A 14,401-nucleotide genomic window follows, 5' to 3' on the forward strand; every position below is an offset into this window, starting at 1 on the left:
CCCCTCTTTCCCCTCTCCTGTGTCTGTCTCCTCTCTTCACTCGGTGTCTACTTTTCCCTGCTTTCACTCGCCTCTCTCTTTCCCCTCTCATTCATCAATTCTCTCTCTTCACTCTCTCCTCCCTGTCCTGTCTCTTTTCCCTGGACACTCTCTTTTCCCCGGACACTCTCTTTTCCCCGGCTTGTCTCTTTCCCCTCTTTCCCCTCTCCTGTGTCTGTCGCCTCTCTTCACTCGGTGTCTAATTTCCCCACTTTCACTCGCCTCTCTCTTTTCCCTCTCATTCCTGAAATCTCTGTTTTCCCTTGCCTGTCGCTTTTCCCTCTTTTGCCTTTTCTCCATGAACTCTTCCCTCTTTACCCTCAGCAGTCACTTTCCCCTGCTTTCCCTGAACTCCCTCTTTTCCACCTTTTCCCTCGCTTGTCTCTTTTCCCTGTTTCCCCTCGCCTGTCTCTCTCACCTCTGTTCTCTCAGCGTTCTTTTCCCCCGCTTTCACTCGCCTTCCTCTATTCCCCCCCTTTCCTCCACTCTCTCTTTTCCCTCTCTCTTCACTGTCCTGTGTCTTTTCCCTGGACTCTCTCTTTCCCCCCACTTGTCTCTTTCCCCTCTTTCCCCTCTCCTGTGTCTGTCACCTCTCTTCACTCGGTGTCTACTTTTCCCCACTTTCACTCGCCTCTCTCTTTTACCTCTCATTCATCAACTCTCTCTCTCTTCACTCTCTCTTCCCTGTCCTGTCTCTTGTCCCTGGACACTCTATTTTCCCCTGACACTCTCTTTCCCCCTGCTTGTCTCTTTCCCCTATTTCCCCTCTCCTGTGCCTGTCACCTCTCTTCATTCGGTGTGTAGATTTCCCACTTTCACTCGCCTCTCTCTTTTCCCTCTCATTCATCAACTCTCTCTCTTCACTCTCTCTTCCCTGTCCTGTCTCTTTCCCCTGGACACTCTCTTTTCCCTCTTTTCCCCTGCTTGTCTCTTTCCCCTCTTTCCTCTCTCCTGTGTCGGTCACCTCTCTTCATTCGGTGTGTAAATGTCCCACTTTCTCTCGCCTCTCTCTTTTCCCTCTCATTCATCAGCTCTCCCTTTTCACTCTCTCTTCACTGTCCTGTCTCTTTTCCCTGGAACTTGTCTTTTCCCTCTTTTCCTCTGGTTGTCTCTTGCCCCTATTTCCCCTCTCCTGTGCCTGTCACCTCTCTTCACTCGCTGTGTAAATGTCCAACTTTGTCTCGCCTCTCTCTTTCCCGTCTCATTCATCAACTCTCTCTTTTCACTCTCTCTTCCCAGTCAAGTCTCTTTTCTCTGGACACTCTCTTTTCCCCGGACACTCTCTTTTCCCCGGCTTGTCTCTTTGCCCTCTTTCCCCTCTCCTGTGTCGGTCACCTCTCTTAACTCGGTGTCTACTTTTCCCTGCTTTCACTCGCCTCTCTCTTTCCCCTCTCGTTCATCAACTCTGTCTTTTCACTCTCTCTTCCCAGTCATGTCTCTTTTCCCTGGAATTTCTCTTTTCCCTCTTTTCCTCTGTTTGTCTCTTTCCCCTCTTTCCCCTCTCCTGTGTCGGTCACCTCTCTTCATTCGGTGTGTAGATTTCCCACTTTCACTCGCCTCTCTCTTTTCCCTCTCATCCATCAACTCTCTCTCTTCACTGTCTCCTCCCTGTCCTGTCTCTTTTCCCTGGACACTCTCTTTTCCCCGGCTTGTCTCTTTCCCCTCTTTCCCCTCTCCTGTGTCGTCACCTCACTTCATTCGGTGTCTAATTTTCCCTTCTTTCACTCGCCTCTCTCTTTTCCCTCTCATTCATCAACTCTGTATTTTCACTCTCTCTTCCCAGTCATGTCTCTTTTCCCTGGAATTTCTCTTTTCCCTCTTTTCCTCTGTTTGTCTCTTTCCCCTCTTTCCCCTCTCCTGTGTCTGTCACCTCTCTTCACTCGGTGTGTATATTTCCCACCTTCACTCGCCTCTCTCTTTTCCCTCTCATTCATCAACTCTCTCTCTTCACTCTCTCCTCCCTGTCCTGTCTCTTTTCCCTGGACACTCTCTTTTCCCCGGCTTGTCTCTTTCCCTTCTTTCCCCTCTCCTGTGTCTGTCACCTCTCTTCATTCGGTGTGTAGATTTCCCACTTTCACTCGCCTCTCTCTTTTCCCTCTCATTCATCCACTCTCTCTATCTTCACTCTCGCTTCCCTGTCCTCTCTCTTTTCCCTGGACACTCTCTTTTCCCCGGACACTCTCTTTTCCCCTGCTGTCTCTTTCCCCTATTTCCCCTCTCCTGTGCCTGTCACCTCTCTTCATTCGGTGTGTAGATTTCCCACTTTCACTCGCCTCTCGCTTTCCCCTCTCATTCATCAACTCTGTCTTTTCACTCTCTCTTCCCAGTCATGTCTCTTTTCCCTGGACACTCTCTTTTCCCTCTTTTCCCCTGCTTCTCTCTTTCCCCTCTTTCCCCTCTCCTGTGTCTGTCACCTCTCTTCACTCGGTGTCTAATTTTCCCACTTTCACTCGCCTCTCTCTTTTCCCTCTCATTCATCAACTCTGTCTTTTCACTCTCTCTTCCCAGTCATGTCTCTTTTCCCTGGAATTTCTCTTTTCCCTCTTTTCCTCTGTTTGTCTCTTTCCCCTCTTTCCCCTCTTCTGTGTCTGTCACCTCACTTCATTCGGTGTGTAGATTTCCCACTTTCACTCGCCTCTCTCTTTTCCCTCTCATTCATCAACTCTCTGTCTTCACTCACTCCTACCGGTCCTGTCTCTTTTCCCTGGACACTCTCTTTTCCCCGGCTTGTCTCTTTCCCCTCTTTGCCCTCTCCTGTGTCTGTCACCTCCCTTCACTCGGTGTCTCATTTACCCACTTTCTCTCGCCTCTCTCTTTTCCGTCTCATTCCTGAAATCTCTCTTTTCCCTTGCCTGTCGCTTTTCCGTCTTTTGCCTATTCTCCATGAACTCTTCCCTCTTTACCGTCACCTGTCACTTTCCCCTGCTTTCCCTCAACTCCCTCTTTTCCAACTTTTCCCTCGCTTGTCTCTTTTCCCTGTTTCCCCTCGCCTGTCTCTCTCACCTCTGTTCTCTCGGCGTTCTTTTCCCCCGCTTTCACTCGCCTTCCTCTATTCCCTCCCTTTCCTCCACTCTCTCTTTTCCCTCTCTCTTCACTGCCCTGTGTCTTTTCCCTGGACTCTCTCTTTCCCCCCGCTTGTCTCTTTCCCCTCTTTCCCCTCTCTCCCCTCTCCTGTGTCTGTCACCTCTCTTCACTCGGTGTCTACTTTTCCCCGCTTTCACTCGCCTCTCTCTTTTCCCTCTCATTCCTGAAATCTCTCTTTTCCCTTGCCTGTCACTTTTCCCTCTTTTGCCTATTCTCCATGAACTCTTCCCTCTTTACCCACACCTGTCACTTTCCCCTGCTTTCCCTCAACTCCCTCTTTTCCAACTTTTCCCTCTCTTGTCTCTTTTCCCTGTTTCCCCTCGCCTGTCTCTCTCACCTCTGTTCTCTCGGCGTTCTTTTCCCCCGCTTTCACTCACCTTCCTCTATTCCCTCCCTTCCCTCCACTCTCTCTCTTCCCTCTCTCTTCACTGTCCTGTCTCTTTTTTGCCTGGACTCTCTCTTTTCCCCGACTTGTCTCTTTCCCCTCTTTCCCCTCTCCTGTGTCTGTCACCTCTCTTCACTCGGTGTCTACTTTTCCCCGCTTTCACTCGCCTCTCTCTTTTCCCTCTCATTCCTGAAATCTCTCTTTTCCCTTGCCTGTCGCTTTTCCCTCTTTTGCCTATTCTCCATGAACTCTTCCCTCCTTACCCTCACCAGTCACTTTCCCCTGCTTTCCCTCAACTCCCTCTTTTCCACCTTTTCCCTCGCTTGTCTCTTTCCCGTCTTTCCCCTCTCCTGTGTCGGTCACCTCTCTTCATTCGGTGTGTAGATTTCCCACTTTCACTCGCCTCTCTCTTTTCCCTCTCATTCATCAACTCTCTCTCTTCACTCTCTCTTCCCTGTCCTGTCTCTTTTCCCTGGACACTCTCTTTTCCCTCTTTTCCCCGGCTTGTCTCTTTCCCCTATTTCCCCTCTCCTGAGCCTGTCACCTCTCTTCACTCGGTGTGTAAATTTCCCACTTTCTCTCGCCTCTCTCTTTCCCCTCTCAGTCATCAACTCTCTCTTTTCACTCTCTCTTCACTGTCCTGTCTCTTTTCCCTGGACACTCTCTTTTCCCTCTTTTCCCCTGCTTATCTCTGTCCCCTCTTTCCCCTCTCCTGTGTCGGTCACCTCTCCTCATTCGGTGTGTAGATTTCCCACTTTCACTCGCCTCTCTCTTTCCCCTCTCATTCATAAACTCTCTCTTTTCACTCTCTCTTCCCAGTCATGTCTCTTTTCTCTGGACACTCTCTTTTCCGCGGACACTCATTTTTCCCCGGCTTGTCTCTTTCCCCTCTTTCCCCTCTCCTGTGTCTGTCACCTCTCTTCACTCGGTGTCTACTTTTCCCTGCTTTCAATCGCCTCTCTCTTTTACGTCTCATTCATCAACTCTCTCTCTCTTCACTCTCGCTTCCCTGTCCTCTCTCTTTTCCCTGGAACTTCTCTTTTCCCTCTTTTCCCCGGCTTGTCTCTTTTCCCTCTTTCCCCTCTCCTGTGTCGGTCACCTCTCTTCATTCGGTGTGTAGATTTCCCACTTTCTCTCGACTCTCTCTCTTTCCCCTCTCAGTCATCAACACTCTCTTTTCACTCTCTCTTCCCTGTCCTGTCTCTTTTCCCTGGACACTCTCTTTTCCCTCTTTTCCCCTGCTTGTCTCTTTCCCCTTTTCCCCTCTCCTGTGTCGGTCACCTCTCTTCATTCGGTGTGTAGATTTCCCACTTCACTCGCCTCTCTCTTTTCCCTCTCATTCATCAACTCTCCCTTTTCACTCTCTCTTCCCAGTCATGTCTATTTTCCCTGGACACTCTCTTTTCCCTCTTTTCCCCGGCTTGTCTCTTTCCCCTCTCCTGTGTCGGTCACCTCTCTTCATTCGGTGTGTAGATTTCCCACTTTCACTCGCCTCTCTCTTTTCCGTCTCATTCATCAACTCTCTCTCTTCACTCTCTCCTCCCTGTCCTGTCTCTTTTCCCTGGACACTCTCTTTTCCCCGGCTTGTCTCTTTCCCCTCTTTCCCCTCTCCTGTGTCTGTCAGCTCTCTTCACTCGGTGTCTACTTTTCCCCGCTTTCACTCGCCTCTCTCTTTTCCCTCTCATTCATCAACTCTCTCTATCTTCACTCTCTCTTCCCTGTCCTGTGTCTTTTCCCTGGAATTTCTCTTTTCCCTCTTTTCCCCGGCTTGTCTCTTTCCCCTATTTCCCCTCTCCTGTGCCTGTCACCTCTCTTCATTCGGTGTGTAGATTTCCCACTTGCACTCGCCTCTCTCTTTTCCCTCTCTTTTCATCAACTCTGTCTTTTCACTCTCTCTTCCCAGTCATGTCTCTTTTCCCTGGACACTCTCTTTTCCCTCTTTTCCCCTGCTTGTCTCTTTCCCCTATTTCCCCTCTCCTGTGTCTGTCACCTCACTTCATTCGGTGTGTAGATTTCCCGCTTTCACTCGCCTCTCTCTTTTCCCTCTCATTCATCAACTCTGTCTTTTAACTCTGTCTTCCCAGTCATGTCTCTTTTCCCTGGAATTTCTCTTTTCCCTCTTTTCCTCTGTTTGTCTCTTTCCCCTCTTTCCCCACTCCTGTGTATGTCACCTCTCTTCACTCGGTGTCTACTTTTCCCCGCTTTCACTCGCCTCTCTCTTTTCCCTCTCATTCATCAACTCTCTGTCTTCACTCTATCCTCCCTGTCCTGTCTCTTTTCCCTGGACACTCTCTTTTCCCCGGACACTCTCTTTTCCCCGGCTTGTCTCTTTCCCAACTTTCCCCTCTCCTGTGTCTATCACCTCTCTTCACTCGGTGTCTAATTTCCCCACTTTCACTCGGCTCTCTCTTTTCCCTCTCATTCCTGAAATCTCTCTTTTCCCTTGATTGTCGCTTTTCCCTCTTTTGCCTATTCTCCATGAACTCTTCCCACTTTACCCTCACCAGTCACTTTCCCCTGCTTTCCCTGAACTCCCTCTTTTCCACCTTTTCCCTCGCTTGTCTCTTTTCCCTGTTTCCCCTCGCCTGTCTCTCTCACCTCTGTTCTCTCGGCGTTCTTTTCCCCCGCTTTCACTCGCCTTCCTCTATTCCCTCCCTTTCCTCCACTCTCTCTTTTCCCTCTCTCTTCACTGCCCTGTGTCTTTTCCCTGGACTCTCTCTTTTCCCCGGCTTGTCTCTTTCCCCTATTTCCCCTCTCCTGTGTCGGTCACCTCTCTTCACTCGGTGTGTAAATTTCCCACTTTCTCTCGCCTCTCTCTTTCCCCTCTAAGTCATCAACTCTGTCTTTTCACTCTCTCTTCCCAGTCCTGTCTCTTTTCCCTGGAATTTCTCTTTTCCCTCTTTTCCTCTGTTTGTCTCTTTCCCCTCTCCTGTGTCGGTCACCTCTCTTCATTCGGTGTGTAGATTTCCCACTTTCACTCGCCTCTCTCTTTTCCCTCTCATTCATCAACGCTGTCTTTTCACTCTCTCTTCCCAGTCATGTCTCTTTTGCCTGGAATTTCTCTTTTCCCTCTTTTCCCCGGCTTGTCTCTTTCCCCTCTTTCCCCTCTCCTGTGTCTGTCAGCTCACTTCATTCGGTGTGTAGATTTCCCACTTTCACTCGCCTCTCTCTTTTCCGTCTCATTCATCAACTCTCTCTCTTCACTCTCTCCTCCCTGTCCTGTCTCTTTTCCCTGGACACTCACTTTTCCCCGGCTTGTCTCTTTCCCCTCTTTCCCCTCTCCTGTGTCTGTCACCTCTCTTCACTCGGTGTCTACTTTTCCCCGCTTTCACTCGCCTCTCTCTTTTCCCTCTCATTCATCAACTCTCTCTATCTTCACTCTCTCTTCCCTGTCCTGTGTCTTTTCCCTGGACACTCTCTTTTCCCTCTTTTCCCCGGCTTGTCTCTTTCCCCTATTTCCCCTCTCCTGTGCCTGTCACCTCTCTTCATTCGGTGTGTAGATTTCCCACTTGCACTCGCCTCTCTCTTTTCCCTCTCTTTTCATCAACTCTGTCTTTTCACTCTCTCTTCCCAGTCATGTCTCTTTTCCCTGGACACTCTCTTTTCCCTCTTTTCCCCTGCTTGTCTCTTTCCCCTATTTCCCCTCTCCTGTGTCTGTCACCTCACTTCATTCGGTGTGTAGATTTCCCGCTTTCACTCGCCTCTCTCTTTTCCCTCTCATTCATCAACTCTGTCTTTTAACTCTCTCTTCCCAGTCATGTCTCTTTTCCCTGGAATTTCTCTTTTCCCTCTTTTCCTCTGTTTGTCTCTTTCCCCTCTTTCCCCACTCCTGTGTATGTCACCTCTCTTCACTCGGTGTCTACTTTTCCCCGCTTTCACTCGCCTCTCTCTTTTCCCTCTCATTCATCAACTCTCTGTCTTCACTCTATCCTCCCTGTCCTGTCTCTTTTCCCTGGACACTCTCTTTTCCCCGGACACTCTCTTTTCCCCGGCTTGTCTCTTTCCCCAATTTCCCCTCTCCTGTGTCTATCACCTCTCTTCACTCGGTGTCTAATTTCCCCACTTTCACTCGGCTCTCTCTTTTCCCTCTCATTCCTGAAATCTCTCTTTTCCCTTGCCTGTCGCTTTTCCCTCTTTTGCCTATTCTCCATGAACTCTTCCCACTTTACCCTCACCAGTCACTTTCCCCTGCTTTCCCTCAACTCCCTGTTTTCCACCTTTTCCCTCGCTTGTCTCTTTTCCCTGTTTCCCCTCGCCTGTCTCTCTCACCTCTGTTCTCTCGGCGTTCTTTCCCCCCGCTTTCACTCGCCTTCCTCTATTCCCTCCCTTTCCTCCACTCTCTCTTTTCCCTCTCTCTTCACTGCCCTGTGTCTTTTCCCTGGACTCTCTCTTTTCAGCGGCTTGTCTCTTTCCCCTATTTCCCCTCTCCTGTGTCGGTCACCTCTCTTCACTCGGTGTGTAAATTTCCCACTTTCTGTCGCCTCTCTCTTTCCCCTCTAAGTCATCAACGCTGTCTTTTCACTCTCTCTTCCCAGTCATGTCTATTTTCCCTGGACACTCTCTTTTCCCTCTTTTCCCCTGCTTGTCTCTTTCCCCTCTTTCCCCTCTCCTGTGTCGGTCACCTCTCTTCACTCGGTGTGTAGATTTCCCGCTTTCACTAGCCTCTCTCTTTCCCCTCTCATTCATCAACGCTGTCTTTTCACTCTCTCTTCCCAGTCATGTCTATTTTCCCTGGACACTCTCTTTTCCCTCTTTTCCCCGGCTTGTCTCTTTCCCCTCTTTCCCCTCTCCTGTGTCTGTCACCTCACTTCATTCGGTGTGTAGATTTCCCACTTTCACTCGCCTCTCTCTTTTCCGTCTCATTCATCAACTCTCTCTCTTCACTCTCTCCTCCCTGTCCTGTCTCTTTTCCCTGGACACTCTCTTTTCCCCGGCTTGTCTCTTTCCCCTCTTTCCCCTCTCCTGTGTCTGTCACCTCTCTTCACTCGGTGTCTACTTCCCCCCGCTTTCACTCGCCTCTCTCTTTTCCCTCTCATTCATCAACTCTCTCTATCTTCACTCTCTCTTCCCTGTCCTGTGTCTTTTCCCTGGAATTTCTCTTTTCCCTCTTTTCCCCGGCTTGTCTCTTTCCCCTATTTCCCCTCTCCTGTGTCTGTCACCTCACTTCATTCGGTGTGTAGATTTCCCGCTTTCACTCGCCTCTCTCTTTTCCCTCTCATTCATCAACTCTGTCTATTAACTCTCTCTTCCCAGTCATGTCTCTTTTCCCTGGAATTTCTCTTTTCCCTCTTTTCCCCGGCTTGTCTCTTTCCCCTCTTTCCCCACTCCTGTGTATGTCACCTCTCTTCACTCGGTGTCTACTTTTCCCCGCTTTCACTCGCCTCTCTCTTTTCCCTCTCATTCATCAACTCTCTGTCTTCACTCTATCCTCCCTGTCCTGTCTCTTTTCCCTGGACACTCTCTTTTCCCCGGACACTCTCTTTTCCCCAGCTTGTCTCTTTCTCAACTTTCCCCTCTCCTGTGTCTATCACCTCTCTTCACTCGGTGTCTAATTACCCCACTTTCACTCGCCTCTCTCTTTTCCCTCTCATTCCTGAAATCTCTCTTTTCCCTTGCCTGTCGCTTTTCCCTCTTTTGCCTATTCTCCATGAACTCTTCCCACTTTACCCTCACCAGTCACTTTCCCCTGCTTTCCCTCAACTACCTCTTTTCCACCTTTTCCCTCGCTTGTCTCTTTTCCCTGTTTCCCCTCGCCTGTCCCTCTCACCTCTGTTCTCTCGGCGTTCTTTTCCCCCGCTTTCACTCGCCTTCCTCTATTCCCTCCCTTTCCTCCACTCTCTCTTTTCCCTCTCTCTTCACTGCCCTGTGTCTTTTCCCTGGACTCTCTCTTTTCCCCGGCTTGTCTCTTTCCCCTATTTCCCCTCTCCTGTGTCGGTCACCTCTCTTCACTCGGTGTGTAAATTTCCCACTTTCTGTCGCCTCTCTCTTTCCCCTCTAAGTCATCAACGCTGTCTTTTCACTCTCTCTTCCCAGTCATGTCTATTTTCCCTGGACACTCTCTTTTCCCTCTTTTCCCCTGCTTGTCTCTTTCCCCTCTTTCCCCTCTCCTGTGTCGGTCACCTCACTTCATTCGGTGTGTAGATTTCCCGCTTTCACTAGCCTCTCTCTTTCCCCTCTCATTCATCAACGCTGTCTTTTCACTCTCTCTTCCCAGTCATGTCTATTTTCCCTGGACACTCTCTTTTCCCTCTTTTCCCCGGCTTGTCTCTTTCCCCTCTTTCCCCTCTCCTGTGTCTGTCACCTCACTTCATTCGGTGTGTAGATTTCCCACTTTCACTCGCCTCTCTCTTTTCCGTCTCATTCATCAACTCTCTCTCTTCACTCTCTCTTCCCAGTCATGTCTCTTTTCCCTGGAATTTCTCTTTTCCCTCTTTTCCTCTGTTTGTCTCTTTCCCCTCTCCTGTGTCGGTCACCTCTCTTCATTCGGTGTGTAGATTTCCCACTTTCACTCGCCTCTCTCTTTTCCCTCTCTTTTCATCAACTCTCTCTCTTCACTCTCTCCTCCCTGTCCTGTCTCTTTTCCCTGGACACTCTCTTTTCCCTCTTTTCCCCGGCTTGTCTCTTTCCCCTCTTTCCCCTCTCCTGTGTCTGTCACCTCTCTTCACTCGGTGTCTAATTTCCCCACTTTCACTCGCCTCTCTCTTTTCCCTCTCATTCCTGAAATCTCTCTTTTCCCTTGCCTGTCGTTTTTCCCTCTTTTGCCTATTCTCCATGAACTCTTCCCACTTTACCCTCACCAGTCACTTTCCCCCGCTTTCACTCGCCTTCCTCTATTCCCTCCCTTTCCTCCAATCTCTCTTTTCCCTTTCTCTTCACTGCCCTGTGTCTTTTCCCTGGACTCTCTCTTTTCCCCGGCTTGTCTCTTTCCCCTATTTCCCCTCTCCTGTGTCGGTCACCTCTCTTCACTCGGTGTGTAAATTTCCCACTTTCTCTCGCCTCTCTCTTTCCCCTCTCATTCATCAACTCTGTCTTTTCACTCTCTCTTCCCAGTCATGTCTCTTTTCCCTGGACACTCTCTTTTCCCTCTTTTCCCCGGCTTGTCTCTTTCCCCTATTTCCCCTCTCCTGTGTCTGTCACCTCACTTCATTCGGTGTGTAGATTTCCCACTTTCACTCGCCTCTCTCTTTTCCTTCTCATTCATCAACTCTCTCTCTTCACTCTCTCTTCCCTGTCCTGTCTCATTTCCCTGGACACTCTCTTTTCCCTCTTTTCCTCTGTTTGTCTCTTTCCCCTCTCCTGTGTCGGTCACCTCTCTTCATTCGGTGTGTAGATTTCCCACTTTCACTCGCCTCTCTCTTTTCCCTCTCATTCATCAACGCTGTCTTTTCACTCTCTCTTCCCAGTCATGTCTCATTTGCCTGGAATTTCTCTTTTCCCTCTTTTCCTCTGTTTGTCTCTTTCCCCTCTCCTGTGTCGGTCACCTCTCTTCATTCGGTGTGTAGATTTCCCACTTGCACTCGCCTCTCTCTTTTCCCTCTCTTTTCATCAACTCTGTCTTTTCACTCTCTCTTCCCACTCATGTCTCTTTTCCCTGGACACTCTCTTTTCCCTCTTTTCCCCGGCTTGTCTCTTTCCCCTCTTTCCCCTCTCCTGTGTCTGTCACCTCTCTTCATTCGGTGTGTAGATTTCCCGCTTTCACTCGCCTCTCTCTTTTCCCTCTCATTCATCAACTGTCCCTTTTCACTCTGTCTTCCCAGTCATGTCTCTTTTCCCTGGAACTTCTCTTTTCCCTCTTTTCCCCGGCTTGTCTCTTTCCCCTCTTTCCCCTCTCCTGTGTCGGTCACCTCTCTTCATTCGGTGTGTAGATTTCCCACTTTCACTCGCCTCTCTCTTTTCCCTCTCATTCATCAACTCTCTCTCTTCACTCTCTCTTCACTGTCCTGTCTCTTTTCCCTGGACACTCTCTTTTCCCCCCGCTTGTCTCTTTCCCCTCTTTCCCGTCTCCTGTGTCTTTCACCTCTCTTCACTCGGTGTCTACTTTTCCCTTCTTTCACTCGCCTCTCTCTTTTCCCTCTCATTCATCAACTCTGTATTTTCACTCTCTCTTCCCAGTCATGTCTCTTTTCCCTGGAATTTCTCTTTTCCCTCTTTTCCTCTGTTTGACTCTTTCCCCTCTTTCCCCTCTCCTGTGTCTGTCACCTCACTTCATTCGGTGTGTAGATTTCCCACCTTCACTCGCCTCGCCTCTCTCGTTTCCCTCTCATTCATCAACTCTCTCTCTTCACTCTCTCCTCCCTGTCCTGTCTCTTTTCCCTGGACACTCTCTTTTCCCCGGCTTGTCTCTTTCCCCTCTTTCCCCTCTCCTGTGTCTGTCACCTCTCTTCATTCGGTGTGTAGATTTCCCACTTTCACTCGCCTCTCTCTTTCCCCTCTCAGCCATCAACACTATCTTTTCACTCTCTCTTCCCTGTCCTGTCTCTTTTCCCTGGACACTCTCTTTTCCCCGGACACTCTCTTTTCCCCGGCTTGTCTCTTTCCCCTCTTTCCCCTCTCCTGCGTCTGTCACCTCTCTTCACTCGGTGTCTAATTTCCCCACTTTCACTCGCCTCTCTCTTTTCCCTCTCATTCCTGAAATCTCTCTTTTCCCTTGCCTGTCGCTTTTCCCTCTTTTGCCTATTCTCCATGAACTCTTCCCTCTTTAGCCTCACCTGTCACTTTCCCCTGCTTTCCCTCAACTCCCTCTTTTCCAACTTTTCCCTCTCTTGTCTCTTTTTCCTGTTTCCCCTCGCCTGTCTCTCTCACCTCTGTTCCCTCAGCGTTCTTTTCCCCCGCTTTCACTCTCCTTCCTCTATTCCCTCCCTTTCCTCCACTTTCTCTTTTCCCTCTCTCTTCACTGTCCTGTCTCTTTTCCCTGGACTCTCTCTTTTCCCCGGCTTGTCTCTTTCCCCTCTTTCCCCTCTCCTGTGTCTGTCACCTCTCTTCACTCGGTGTCTAATTTTCCCTACTTTCACTCGCCTCTCTCTTTTCCCTCTCATTCATCAACTCTCCCTTTTCACTCTCTCTTCCCAGTCATGTCTCTTTTGCCTGGAATTTCTCTTTTCCCTCTTTTCCTCTGTTTGTCTCTTTCCCCTCTTTCCCCTCTCCTGTGTCGGTCACCTCTCTTCATTCGGTGTGTAGATTTCCCACTTGCACTCGCCTCTCTCTTTTCCTTCTCATTCATCAACTCTCTCTCTTCACTCTCTCTTCCCAGTCATGTCTCTTTTCCCTGGACACTCTCTTTTCCCTCTTTTCCCCTGCTTGTCTCTTTCCCCTATTTCCCCTCTCCTGTGTCTGTCACCTCACTTCATTCGGTGTGTAGATTTCCCGCTTTCACTCGCCTCTCTCTTTTCCCTCTCATTCATCAACTCTGTCTTTTCACTCTGTCTTCCCAGTCATGTATCCTTTGCCTGGAATTTCTCTTTTCCCTCTTTTCCTCTGTTTGTCTCTTTCCCCTCTTTCCCCTCTGCTGTGTATGTCACCTCTCTTCACTCGGTGTCTACTTTTCCGCGCTTTCACTCGCCTCTCTCTTTTCCCTCTCATTCATCAACTCTCTCTCTTCACTCTCTCCTCCCTGTCCTGTCTCTTTTCCCTGGACACTCTCTTTTCCCCGGCTTGTCTCTTTCCCCTCTTTCCCCTCTCCTGTGTCTGTCACCTCTCTTCATTCGGTGTGTAGATTTCCCACTTTCACTCGCCTCTCTCTTTTCCCTCTCTTTCATCAACTCTCTCTATCTTCACTCTCTCTTCCCTGTCCTGTGTCTTTTCCCTGGACACTCTCTTTTCCCTCATTTCCCCTGCTTGTCTCTTTCCCCTATTTCCCCTCTCCTGTGTCTGTCACCTCTCTTCATTCGGTGTGTAGATTTCCCGCTTTCACTCGCCTCTCTCTTTTCCCTCTCATTCATCAACTCTCCCTTTTCACTCTCTCTTCCCTGTCCTGTCTCTTTTCCCTGGAATTTCTCTTTTCCCTCTTTTCCTCTGTTTGTCTCTTTCCCCTCTTTCCCCTCTCCTGTGTTGGCCACTTCTCTTCATTCGGTGTGTAGATTTCCCACTTCCACTCGCCTCTCTCTTTTCCCTCTCATTCATCAACTCTCTCTCTTCACTCTCTCTTCCCTGTCCTGTCTCTTTTCCCTGGACACTCTCTTTTCCGTCATTTCCCCGGCTTGTCTCTTTCCCCTCTTTCCCCTCTCCTGTGTCGGTCACCTCTCTTCATTCGGTGTGTAGATTTCCCACTTTCACTCGCCTCTCTTTTTTCCCTCTCATTCATCCACTCTCTCTCTTCACTCTCTCTTCCCAGTCATGTCTCTTTTCCCTGGAATTTCTCTTTTCCCTCTTTTCCCCGGCTTGTCTCTTTCCCCTCTTTCCCCTCTCCTGTGTCTGTCACCTCACTTCATTCGGTGTGTAGATTTCCCACTTTCACTCGCCTCTCTCTTTTCCGTCTCATTCATCAACTCTCTCTCTTCACTCTCTCCTCCCTGTCCTGTCTCTTTTCCCTGGACACTCTCTTTTCCCCGGCTTGTCTCTTTCCCCTCTTTCCCCTCTCCTGTGCCTGTCACCTCTCTTCATTCGGTGTGTAGATTTCCCACTTTCACTCGCCTCTCTCTTTTCCCTCTCATTCCTGAAATCTCTGTTTTCCCTTGCCTGTCGCTTTTCCCTCTTTTGCCTTTCCTCCATGAACTCTTCCCTCTTCACCCTCAGCAGTCACTTTCCCCTGCTTTCCCTCAAGTCCTTCTTTTCCACCTTTTCCCTCGCTTGTCTCTTTTCCCTGTTTCCCCTCGCCTGTCTCTCTCACCTCTGTTCTCTCGGCGTTCTTTTCCCCCACTTTCACTCTCCTTCCTCTATTCCCTCCCTTTCCTCCAC

Source organism: Haliaeetus albicilla, chromosome W, assembly GCF_947461875.1.
Source record: "Haliaeetus albicilla chromosome W, bHalAlb1.1, whole genome shotgun sequence".
Classification (NCBI taxonomy): domain Eukaryota; kingdom Metazoa; phylum Chordata; class Aves; order Accipitriformes; family Accipitridae; genus Haliaeetus; species Haliaeetus albicilla.